The sequence below is a fragment of the Pleurodeles waltl genome, chromosome 1_2 (genome assembly GCF_031143425.1).
Source record: "Pleurodeles waltl isolate 20211129_DDA chromosome 1_2, aPleWal1.hap1.20221129, whole genome shotgun sequence".
NCBI classification, from domain to species: domain Eukaryota; kingdom Metazoa; phylum Chordata; class Amphibia; order Caudata; family Salamandridae; genus Pleurodeles; species Pleurodeles waltl.
The window spans coordinates 1,272,311,196-1,272,324,323 of record NC_090437.1 but is presented as its reverse complement, the minus strand read 5'-3'; the positions used below and the strand labels follow the sequence as shown (position 1 = coordinate 1,272,324,323).

Here is a 13,128-nt window from a genome sequence, read left to right as displayed (position 1 = left end):
GCCTGTGTAAGAATTGTCAGAGCTCCCTATGGGTGGCAAAAGAAATGCTGCAGCCCATAGGGATCTCCTGGAACCCCAATACCCTGGGTACCTCAGTACCATATACAAGGGAATTATATGGGTGTACCAGTATACCAAAGTGAATTGGTAATTTTAGTCACTAGCCTGTTAGTGACAAATTTGGAAACCAGAGAGAGCATAACCACTGAGGTTCTGGTTAGCAGAGCCTTCGTGAGACAGTTAGGCATCACACAGGGAACACATACATATAGGCCACAAACTTATGAGCACTGGGGTCCTGGCAGCAGGGTCCCAGTGACACATAACAAACATACTGACAACATAGGGTTTTCACTACGAGCACTGGGCCCTGGCTAGCAGGATCCCAGTGAGACAGTGAAAACACCCTGACATACACTCACAAACAGGCCAAAAGTGGGGGTAACAAGGCTAGAAAGAGGCTACTTTTTCACACACCCCTGAAGCCTACGGTTTGCAGAAAACTAGATAATAAATTCTGTGACTTGATAGAGGAGTTTAGGACAGTGCAGCCACAATTAATTGTGCATGTGGCAAACACATGTTCTAACAAAAATCCGGCCTTGTTCCTTTGACCTGGCATCTCCACTCCGCCGCCCTCGCAACAGTCCCACGCGTCCGCAGATCTACAACCGGCGGTAGATCATTCTCGCACCTCGCCGCCAAAACATGGAACACTCTTCCCACCCACCTGCCCCAGACCAAAGACCTCCTCACCTTCAGGAAACTTCTCAAGACCTGGCTGTTCGAGCAGTAGCAGCCCGCCCTCCTTCCCCCGTCCTCAGCGCCTTGAGACCCTCACGGGTGAGTAGTGTGCTTTACAAATTCCTGATTGAATGAGCAAAAAAGGTGACAAATTCAACTTTTTCATTAGGAATAAACCAGATTGATCTGCAGTCTGCTAAATTTATAGTCATAGAATGGAGTACATTTGGCCTTCCCGGCTCATTGATTGAGTTCCTTAGACTTGTGGTATTGCTTGGGATTCTCTTCACTTTGCTCTTTGTCAAAATCGGATATTCAATAATTATTTCACAAATTACTCTTTAAATCCTAGGCTGTAAATATAGCGCATTTCAGATGTAAAATATCTCTTCAAACCAAACCATTTGATATTGTTTTCTCTGTTACTTTGAGAGTCCGTGCACTCGGTCACCAAATATCTGAGTTTCTATATAGTCCACTTCTTTCATTAATGTGTACTGCATTGTGGCCATGCAGGCTTAAGTAAAACTGACAAAGAAAGTCGTAAGAGTCTTCTAAACACTCCATTTTCTATTCCTGCCCACTCGTAGCATGTTTTGAATTTTATTTCCCACCGTAATGTCCCACTCCTTTAGAAGGGTAGTAGAACATGATGTGAATGCCAAGGCATGCCAGCGCTAGTTCTTGGATCCATGCCATTGCAGTTTGTTGCTGGCACTCGCTGCATTACTGGCTCGGTCTTGTTTCCTGCTTTGCTGTTAGGAGTCTGCAAATCACTCTACCGTCCCATAAATTGGGACCTTTAATCTACTATTTTTTTAGAAGACGCCTGTATTGTACAGACTTAATATGAATTTAAAAAGAATGTATGATTAATACAGAAAGGACAAAGTGCAGCAGTGATATAGTGTGTCACACATGCATAGTAACCATATTTTCAGTTTTGACTGCTTGATCCCCTATCGGCTTATCTACCAAGGAGCTGCCCTTTTTTGTATAATGCATTGTTGCTGTATGAAATTCACTGGCACCTTCAGCACCGTGTCAGATACCGGGCCCTTAGCAATCCACATTTCTCCGCTTCCATGCATGACCAATTTGGGGACTCTGAACAATGATCAGGTCATGTCTGCTGGAGATCTTTCAGTAGTTACTTATCTAGATCACCTGTACTTGATCTCTCCTTGGAACAGTTCATAGAAACTACATGCTCCATAATTCTTGGCTCTCCTATGGATCCCATTTCGCCTAAATTATGGAAAGTGGCCAGCTTTGAGTTGGCTGAATGTCTCTTTGGTGTGTGCAAAACCGTTGATGTCCGTCTGGTCAAACTGTTCTTTCCAACTTTCATTGCTGCCTTTCTCGATCAGAGTTTTTGGATTGTTTAAACCAGGTGATTTCCTCTTCCTTGGAGCAATTTGAGATAATAGAGCACATACAATATGTATTTATAAGGACACAGATTCCTCGCTGATGGTGGTCCTTAACAATCTCAGAACGTCAGCGGACACATGATATCCAGTAGCCTTAGCGCTACTGGACTTGTCTGCCACTTCAGATACAGTTAAATGTTCCACCTTGTGGTCCGGACTCTCTGAGGCCAGAGCCCGTGGGTCAGCATTGGAGTTGTGTGAATTCTGTTTGAAGGGCAGATGTCAGGCGGTAGGTACATCTGGCCTCTTTCTTGTTGGAATTTAAGGCACTGAATGCCTCGAGAATTGGCACAGAATCCCACCCTTCTCAATCTATATCCGTCCATTGACGAAATTGGTCAGATCATTTGGCCTCAGCAGTATGAATTTTATTTATATATATATATATGTTCGATGGCATGTGTAGCTGCAGATACACATGCTTTGCACATCCCGCCATCTAGTGTTGGTCTCGGAGTGTTACAAGTTGTTTTTCTTCGAAGAAGTCTTTCGAGTCACGCGATCGAGGGACTCCTCCCCTTTCGGCTCCATTGCGCATGGGCGTCGACTCCATCTTAGATTGTTTTTTTTCCGCCATCGGGTTCGGACGTGTTCCTTTTCGCTCCGTGTTTCGGTTCGGAAAGTTAGTTAGAATCTCGGAAAAATCGACGGTATTGTTTGCGTTCGGTATCAGGCTAGTTACTACACATCGACACCGATTTTTGAAGAGCTCCGGTGGCCCTTTGGGGTTTTTTCGATTTCCCCCGTCTGGGCCTGGTCGGCCCGGCCACGTGTCTCTTCAAGACTGATGGAACGGACCCCATTCCGATTCTGCCCAAAATGTCACAAGTATCCGTATACAGATCAGCACCTGGTCTGTAACTTGTGTTTGTCTCCCGAACACAAAGAAGAGACGTGTGAAGCCTGTCGAGCGTTTCGGTCGAGGAAGACATTAAGAGACCGAAGTGCAAAGTGCAAGAAGACTGCAAATGGCGTCGGCGCCGACAGGACAAAGGCATTTGGAGGAGGAAGAGGAAAACTTCTCCATCCAGGAGTCTGACTCGGATGAGCTTGATCCCGAAGAAACGCCTAAAACCGTGAGTAAGACGTCAAAACATAAAACTCACGAGAAGACCACAAAAGCCCAGGGGACGCCACCGCCAACAGGCCATGGCTTAACCTGTAAAATAGTTGACCGACCATCGGCACCGAAAAAGGGCACGCTTGTGTCGAAGTCATCCGACTCCGGTCGAGATACCGGCACACAGCAATCTCGAGCCCGAGACAGAGGCTCCGAGCAAGTTCGGCACCGAGAGCGCGGCACCGAAATGGGTCGGCACCGAGAGATCACGATGCCGAAACTAAAGAAAGTGTCGTCGGAGCCGAAAAAGGCTACCAAAAAGGTTTCCATTCCGAAACATCCAGCATCGGAACCGAAATCAGGTTCCTACACAGAGGAACAGGGATTGTCCTCCCAAATGCAAGGACATAAGTTCGGGCAAGAACTAGAATCAATGGAGCCAGACTACACTCAAAGGAGGCTCCACATTCAAAAGGACACAGGGAAGATAAGCACTCTTCCCCCAATTAAAATGAAAAGAAGACTTGCCTTTCAAGAAAAGGACAAGCAGCCACAGGCAAAGGTGGCAAGACAAACAACTCCGCCACCATCTCCACCACCATCAATGCACACATCACCGGTAGACACTCCACCACTGATGCAATCCCCAACGCATACCGCAATAAGTCAAGACGATCCCGACGCATGGGACCTTTATGATGCGCCAGTATCGGATAACAGCCCAGACTGTTAGCCAGCGAGACCGTCCCCACCTGAGGACAGTACATCCTACACGCAGGTGGTCTCAAGGACAGCAGCTTTTCATAATGTCACCTTGCATGCAGAACCGATTGAGGATGACTTTTTGTTTAATACACTATCCTCCACTCCTAGCCAATACCAGAGCTTACCTATGCTACCGGGAATGCTGAAACACTCCAAACAGGTGTTTCAGGAGCCTGTGAAGGGCAGGGCCATAACTCCAAGGGTGGAGAAAAAGTACAAGCCACCGCCTACAGATCCTGTGTATATCACGCAGCAACTAACACCAGACTCTGTGGTAGTAGGGGCAGCTCGCAAGAGAGCAAACTCTCACTCCTCGGGAGACGCACCACCTCCAGACAAGGAGAGTCACAAATTTGACGCTGCAGGAAAAAGGGTTGCAGCACAAGCAGCAAACCAATGGCGCATTGCCAACTCACAAGCACGTCTGGCAAGATACGATAGGGCTCATTGGGACGAAATGCAGCATTTCATAGAACACTTACCCAAAGAGTTCCAAAAGAGGGCACAACAAGTGGTGGAAGGACAAAGTATCTCAAATAATCAGATACGGTCAGCAATGGATGCAGCCGATACAGCTGCAAGGACAGTAAATACTGCAGTAACAATAAGGAGACAAGCATGGTTGCGTACGTCAGGATTCAAGCCGGAAATACAACAAGCTGTGCTGAATATGCCTTTTAATTGGCAGCAGTTGTTTGGCCCGGAGGTGGACACTGCTATAGAAAAACTTAAAAAAGACACGGATATGGCCAAAGCCATGGGCGCACTCTACTCCCCACAGAGCAGAGGCACATTTCACAAAACACAGTTTAGAGGGGGGTTTCGAGGACAAGCTACAGAACCCACAACCTCACAAACAAGGCCCACTTATCAAAGTCAATATCAGCGGGGAAGTTTTCGGGGGCAATATAGAGGGGGAAAATTCCAAAAGAATAGAGGGGAGTTCCAAAGCTCCTCAAAATAAGCAGTGACTTCCAAGTCACAAATCCCTAACACATAACACCTGTGGGGGGGAGACTAAGCAATTTTTTCAAACATTGGGAGGAGATAACAACAGACATTTGGATACTGGCAATTATCCAGCATGGTTATTGCATAGAATTTCTCAAATTCCTTCCAAACGTTCCACCGAAAACACACAATATGTCAGAACAACACATGGATCTTCTAGGACTAGAGGTCCAGGCATTGCTACAAAAAGGAGCAATAGAATTAGTACCAATTCAACAGAAAGGAACAGGAGTTTACTCTCTGTACGTTCTCATACCCAAAAAGGACAAGACACTGAGACCTATATTAGATCTCAGAACATGAAATACCTACATCAAATCAGACCACTTTCATATGGTGACATTACAAGACGTAATCCCACTGTTCAAGCAACAAGACTACATGACAACACTAGACCTAAAGGATGCATATTTCCATATACCAATACATCCTACACACAGAAAGTACCTAAGATTTGTATTCCAAGGGGTACATTACCAATTCAAGGTTTTGCCATTCGGAATAACAACTGCACCAAGAGTTTTTACAAAATGCCTGGCAGTAGTAGCTGCGCATATCAGAAGACGGCAAATACATGTGTTCCCGTACCTAGACGATTGGTTAATCAAAACCAACACACTACAACGGTGTTTACAACACACAAAGTACATCATAGAAACCCTACACAAACTAGGTTTCTCAATCAACTACACAAAGTCACACCTTCAGCCGTGTCAAACACAGCAATACTTAGGGGCAACAATCGACACAGCAAAAGCGATTGCCACTCCAAGTCCACAAAGAGTACAAGCATTTCACAATGTAATACAGGTCATGTATCCAAACCAAAGAATACAAGTCAAAATAGTAATGAAACTCCTAGGCATCATGTCCTCATGCATAGCCATTGTCCCAAACGCAAGATTGAACATGTGGCCCTTACAACAGTGCCTAGCATCACAATGGTCACAAGCACAGGGTCAACTTCTAGATCTAGTGTTGATAGACCGCCAAACATACACCTCGCTTCAATGGTGGAACAATATAAATTTAAACCAAGGGCGGCCTTTTCAAGACCCAGTGCCTCAATACGTAATAACTACATATGCCTCCATGATAGGGTGGAGAGCACACCTCAATCAACACAGCATTCAGGGACAATGGGACTCTCGGCAAAAACAGTTTCACATAAATCACTTAGGACTATTGGCAGTATTTCTAGCGTTAAAAGCATTTCAACCAATAATAAGCCCCAAACACATTCTTGTCAAAACAGACAACATGACAACAATGTATTACCTAAACAAACAGGGAGGAACACACTCAACACAGTTGTGTCTCCTGACACAAAAAATATGGCATTGGGCGATACACAACCACATTCGTCTAATAGCACAATTTATTCCAGGGATTCAGAATCAATTAGCAGACAATCTCTCTCGTGATCACCAACAAATCCATGAATGGGAGATTCACCCCCAAGTACTACACACTTACTTCCACAATTGAGGATCACCACAAATAGACCTGTTTGCAACAAAAGAAAACGCAAAATGCCGAAACTTCGCATCCAGGTACCCACAAGATCAGTCCCTGGGCAATGCGTTATGGATGAGTTGGTCAGGGATATTTGCATACGCTTTTCCCCCTCTCCCACTCCTTCCATATCTAGTAAACAAGTTGAGTCAAAACAAACTCAAACTCCTACTCATAGCACCAACTTGGGCAAGACAACCTTGGTACACAACACTACTAGACCTCTCAGTAGTGCCTCATATCAAACTACCAAACAGACCAGATCTGTTAACGCAACACAATCAACAGATCAGACACCCCAATCCAGCATCGCTGAATCTAGCAATTTGGCTCCTGAAGTCTTAGAGTTCGGACACTTAGACCTTACACAGGAATTTATGGAAGTCATAAAACAAGCTAGAAAACCAACCACTAGACATTGCTATGCAAATAAGTGGAAAAGGTTTGTTTATTATTGCCATATTAATCAAATACAACCCTTACACGCATCTGCTAGCATCTGCTAAAGACATCGTAAGCTACTTGCTACATTTGCAAAAGTTAAAACTAGCTTTTTCATCCATTAACCCCTTCGCTGCCAGGCCTTTTCCCCCTCCTGTGCCAGGCCTTTTTTTGCCTATTTGGGGCAGTTCGCGCTTAGGCCCTCATAACTTTTTGTCCACATAAGCTAACCAAGCCAAATTTGCGTCCTTTTTTTCCAACATCCTAGGGATTCTAGAGATACCCAGACTTTGTGGGTTCCCTTGAAGGAGGCCAAGAAATTGGCCAAAATACAGTGAAAATTTCGTTTTTTTCAAAAAAAATGGAAAAAGTGGCTGCAGAAGAAGGCTTGTGGTTTTTCCCCTGAAAATGGCATCAACAAAGGGTTTGCGGTGCTAAACTCGGCAGCTTCCCAGCTTTCAGGAACAGGCAGACTTGAATCAGAAAACCCAATTTTTCAACACAATTTTGGCATTTTACTGGGACATACCCCATTTTTGCAATTTTTTGTGCTTTCAGCCTCCTTCCAGTCAGTGACAGAAATGGGCATGAAACCAATGCTGGATCCCAGAAACCCAAACATTTCTGAAAAGTAGACAAAAGTCTGAATTCAGCAAGGGGTCATTTGTGTAGATCCTACAAGGGTTTCCTACAGAAAATAACAACTGAAAAAGAAAAATATTGAAATTGAGGTGAAAAACATAAATGTTTCTCTACGTTTTACTCTGTAACTTTTCCCTGCAATGTCAGATTATCGAAAGCAATATACCGTTACGTCTGCTGGACTCCTCTGGTTGCGGGGATATATAGGGCTTGTAGGTTCATCAAGAACCCAAGGAACCCAGAGCCAATAAATGAGCTGCACCCTGATGTGCGTTTTCATTCTATACCGGGTATACAGCAATTCATTTGCTGAAATACAAAGAGTAAAAAATTGCTATCAAGAAAACCTTTGTATTTCCAAAAAGGGCACAAGATAAGGTGTTGAGGAGCAGTGGTTATTTGCACATATCTGAATTCCGGAGTGACCAAACTAGCATGTGAATTACAGGGCATTTCTCAAATAGATGTCTTTTTTACACACTCTCCTATATTTGGAAGGAAAAAATGTAGAGAAAGACAAGGGGCAATAACACTTGTTTTGCTAATCTATGTTCCCCCAAGTCTCCCGATAAAAAAAGATACCTCACTTGTGTGGGTAGGCCTAGCGCCCGCGACAGGAAACGCCCCAAAGCGCAACGTGGACACATCCAAATTTTTGGAAGAAAACGGAGGTGTTTTTTGTGAAGTGCCTACCTGTAGGTTTTGGCCTCTAGCTCAGCCGGCACCTAGGGAAACCTACCAAACCTGTGCATTTCTGAAAACTAGAGACCGAGGGGAATCCAAGGAGGGGTGACTTGCGGGGCTCGGACCAGGTTCTGTTACCCAGAATCCTTTGCAAACCTCAAAATTTGGCTAAAAAAACACATGTTCCTCACATTTCTGTGGCAGAAAGTTCTGGAATCGGAGTGGAGCCACAAATTTCCTTCCACTCAGCGTTCCCCCAAGTCTCCCGATAAAAATGATACCTCACTTGCATGGGTAGGCCTAGCGCCGGCGACAGGAAACACCCCAAAGCGCAACGTGGACACATCCAAAATTTTGGAAGAAAACAGAGGTGTTTTTTGCGAAGTGCCTACCTGTAGATTTTGGCCTCTAGCTCAGCCGGCACCTAGGAAAACCTACCAAACCTGTGCATTTCTGAAAACTAGAGACCTAGGGGAATCCAAGGAGGGGTGACTTGTGGGGCTCGGACCAGGTTCTGTTACCCAGAATCCTTTGCAAACCTCAAAATTTGGCTAAAAAAACACATGTTCCTCACATTTCTTTTGCAGAAAGTTCTGGAATCTGAGAGGAGCCACAAATTTCCTTCCACCCAGCGTTCCCCCAAGTCTCCCGATAAAAATGATACCTCACTTGCGTGGGTAGGCCTAGCGCCCGCGACAGGAAACACCCCAAAGCGCAACGTGGACACATCCAAAATTTTGGAAGAAAACAGAGGTGTTTTTTGCGAAGTGCCTACCTGTAGATTTTGGCCTCTAGCTCAGCCGGCACCTAGGAAAACCTACCAAACCTGTGCATTTCTGAAAACTAGAGACCTAGGAGAATCCAAGGAGGGGTGACTTGTGGGGCTCGGACCAGGTTCTGTTACCCAGAATCCTTTGCAAACCTCAAAATTTGGCTAAAAAAACACATGTTCCTCACATTTCTGTGGCAGAAAGTTCTGGAATCTGAGAGGAGCCACAAATTTCCTTCCACCCAGCGTTCCCCCAAGTCTCCCGATAAAAATGATACCTCACTTGCGTGGGTAGGCCTAGCGCCCGCGAGAGGTGGAAAACAGAGGTGTTTTTTGCAAAGTCCCTACCTGTGGAGTTTGGCCTCTAGCTCAGCCGGACCCGGGAGGGTGGGGGTGGGGGGGGGGGGGGGGGCAGAAATGCCCTAAAATAAATTTGCCTAAGGGGTCGCTCCCCACCTAAAAAAAAAAAAATGAAACATTAAACAAAAAAAAAAAATGGTCCCTGGTGCCTAGAGGTTTCTGCCCCCCCAGAAAAGGCCTTCCTGAAAAAATGCCCCCCATGGGAGCGACCCTTGCCCAAGGGGTCGCTCCCTTATGTGAAGATTAGTAAAAAAAAAAAATCCCTGGTGTCTAGTGGGGTTTCAAAAGCCGGATGGCAAGCAATCCGGCTTTTGAAACCCTCGGAGAGACTTCAAAGGGAAGGAAATACTTTTCCTTCCCTTTGAAGCCCCTCCGGGCCTCCCAAGTGATTTCAATTGCGCTGGAAGCAGAGCTTCCAGCGCGACGAGGGAGGCCCCTGTGACTAATCAGCGCTCGCGCGCTGACATCACAGGGGGGGGGTGGGGGGTGTCGGGGGTGGAAGGGGAAGGTCTTCCCCTTCCATCCCCGACATGGGGGGGGGAGGGGGGTGCACGGGGGCGCGCTAGCACGCCCCCAAGTTCCCCTGTGCCATGGACGAGATGATCTCGTCAAAGGCACAGGGGAACTGTAGCCTTGGACGAGATCATCTCGTCCAAGGCACAGAAGTGGTTAAGATACATCTTACTGCAATTTCAGCTTACCTGCAAATTACCCACTCTACTTCACTGTTTAGGATACCAGTCATAAAAGCCTTTATGGAAGGCCTAAAAAGAATTATACCACCAAGAACACCACCAGTTCCTTCATGGAACCTCAACATTGTCTTAACACGACTCATGGGGCCACCTTTTGAGCCCATGCACTCATGTGAAATGCAATATTTAACATGGAAAGTTGCGTTTCTAATTGCCATCACATCTCTAAGAAGAGTTAGTGAAATCCAAGCATTTACCATACAAGAATCATTTATTCAAATACACAAGCATAAAGTAGTTCTACAGACAAACCCATTTTTTTTAACCAAAAGTCATATCACCGTTCCACTTGAATCAAACAGTAGAACTACCAGTGTTCTTCCCACAGCCAGATTCTGTAGTTGAGAGCACTACATACATTAGACATCAAAAGAGCGTTAATGTACTACATTGACAGAACAAAACAAATTCGGAAAACAAAACAATTATTTGTTGCTTTCCAAAAACCTCATACAGGAAATCCAATTTCCAAACAAGGCCTTGCTAGATGGATAGTTAAATGCATTCAAACCTGTTATCTCAAAGAAAAAAGAGAACTGCCTATTACACCAAAGGCACACTCAACCAGAAAGAAAGGTGCTACTATGGCCTTTCTAGGAAACATTCCAATGACTGAAATATGTAAGGCAGCCACATGGTCTACGCCTCATACGTTTACCAAGCACTACTGTGTGGATGTGTTAACAGCACAACAAGCCACAGTAGGACAAGCAGTACTACGAACTTTGTTTCAAACAACTTCAACTCCTACAAGCTGAACCACCGCTTTTGGGGAGATAACTGCTTACTAGTCTATGCACAGCATGTGTATCTGCAGCTACGCATGCCATCGAACGGAAAATGTCACTTACCCAGTGTACATCTGTTCGTGGCATGAGACGCTGCAGATTCACATGCGCCCACCCGCCTCCCCGGGACCCTGTAGCCGTTTCGAAGTTGATCTTGAACATTTGTAAATTTTTAAATATATCTCTTTAAACTACAATTATGTACATACATGTTTACTCCATTGCATGGGCACTATTACTATAATACACAACTCCTACCTCACCCTCTGCGGGGAAAACAATCTAAGATGGAGTCGACGCCCATGCGCAATGGAGCCGAAAGGGGAGGAGTCCCTCGATCTCGTGACTTGAAAGACTTCTTCGAAGAAAAACAACTTGTAACACTCCGAGCCCAACACTAGATGGCGGGATGTGCAAAGCATGTGAATCTGCAGCGTCTCATGCCACGAACAGATGTACACTGGGTAAGTGACATTTTCCATATATATATATATATATATATATATATATATAGTGCTCACCTAATCATCGTCATGGATTCTCCCACCCTCCCCTCAGCCCCACCCTTCCGCAGAGAGTTTCCATCAATGCCTGTTGACAGCTGACCATCTGGCTGATGCAGAATGCACCAAAATTGAACTCTTAACAAAACTGAGGTTTTGTGGATCAACAACACTCAACGTAGCCGATCCTTTCCCCCATCTGATGTTTCTCCCTTTGTCTTGGTCTAATCATCCGTGCCTGATCATTACGGTGAAGAATTTAGGCTTCTATCTAGAGTATGACTTATCTCTTAAATGGACGAATCCTCTATCTTCCACCTGTTTCGTGCTGCTCTGGGTAATGACGAAAATCTTTCCCCTCCTTCCACTTACTGTACATCCGGTGGAGGTCCAAACCACCCTTCTGATTTACCAGGACTATCGTAGCGCTCTTTTCCCGGTAACATCTACAGGGCTGCTGAAAATGCTTCAACACATTCAAAATACAGCAGCCAAGTTACCCCTTGATTTATCTCAACACACTTCTGCATCGGTTTAACTGGATTTTCTACATTGGCTTCCAGTGAAGCTAGGAGGGTTAGTCTTTAAATCCCTTACTGTCCTGTTCTCAGAGCATTTTATGAGGCTAGATCTATCAACTTCAGGAGGAAGTTTACTTGGTATGTACCTAGTCGTGTTCTTCATTCTACGGATGCGCTGCTATTCGGGATGCCAAGGTTCAGTCGGGTGCGCATCAGAGCCAGGCCTTTTTTTTGTTGTTTTTTTTGTCTTAGCTGTAAATTATGGAACACACTTCCAATGACATTGTGCAAAACATGCAATGTTTTCCACTTTCAGAAGGTCCGAAAACATGGTTGTGTACGCAATAATGTTTACTGTGATCGTATCCCCTAATCTGCTCTGTGCCTCATTTTAGCACCAAGAAGCCTGCATAGCTCTTTATTATTAATATATTAACATAATATGATGCATTCCACAAATCTGTTTGTGGGAAGCAGTCCAAAGTCTAGTACGAAGCAACAGTTTGTACAAAGTTTCTCGAATGTAAGGAGAGAATGTTACTCCAGTAAAGATTTTGGGGTGTAATAATTAAGTTAAACCAATCTTTTGTCATTGATAAATTGCTTTATTTTGTTGTTGTATCAGTCATAAAAATGAAATCAGCCCAGCCTGGTAGAACAAAGCAGAACCAAACAGGCTGTCTCTCTGACTACATCAGTTGCCTTTGGACATTTCTCACCTTAGTCTAGAAGTCCAACAATAATTCTGACCACACTGTCTCTTGTTACACCTCAAGCCCCCCTCTCTGATCCCATGCGTTTCATCATCACGTGAGTATATTTCACGTGTTGCCCTTTCCTTGAATATGACTGTCTCACCTGGCTGACCATTCACCTGCCTACATAAATCTCAAGAGCTGAAATCAACATTCTTTTCACATTCGGTCTGTGTAAAGCAATTTGTCTATTATCAAATAATTTACAAACCTTCTTAGTCTTTTGCTTCAGATATCCTGCCTCTTCTTGTGCTCCACTAGTGTTCTTTACAGTCAAGAAGCCCCTTAAGGTAATAAATCAAACCCATTGCACCCCTGACTTCTGTCTTTCCTTCGTCTTGTGATCATTTTCTTCTGTCTCTCCACATTTGTGTTTCCACAC

General features: G+C 44.8%; 1 protein-coding gene across 2 annotated transcripts in view; it reads left to right on the top strand.

Annotated features, from left to right (window-relative positions):
• The window catches only part of SMOX (spermine oxidase), a 130,617-nt gene that overhangs the window by 73,582 nt on the left and 43,907 nt on the right, over positions 1–13,128 (top strand). The window lies entirely within an intron of this gene.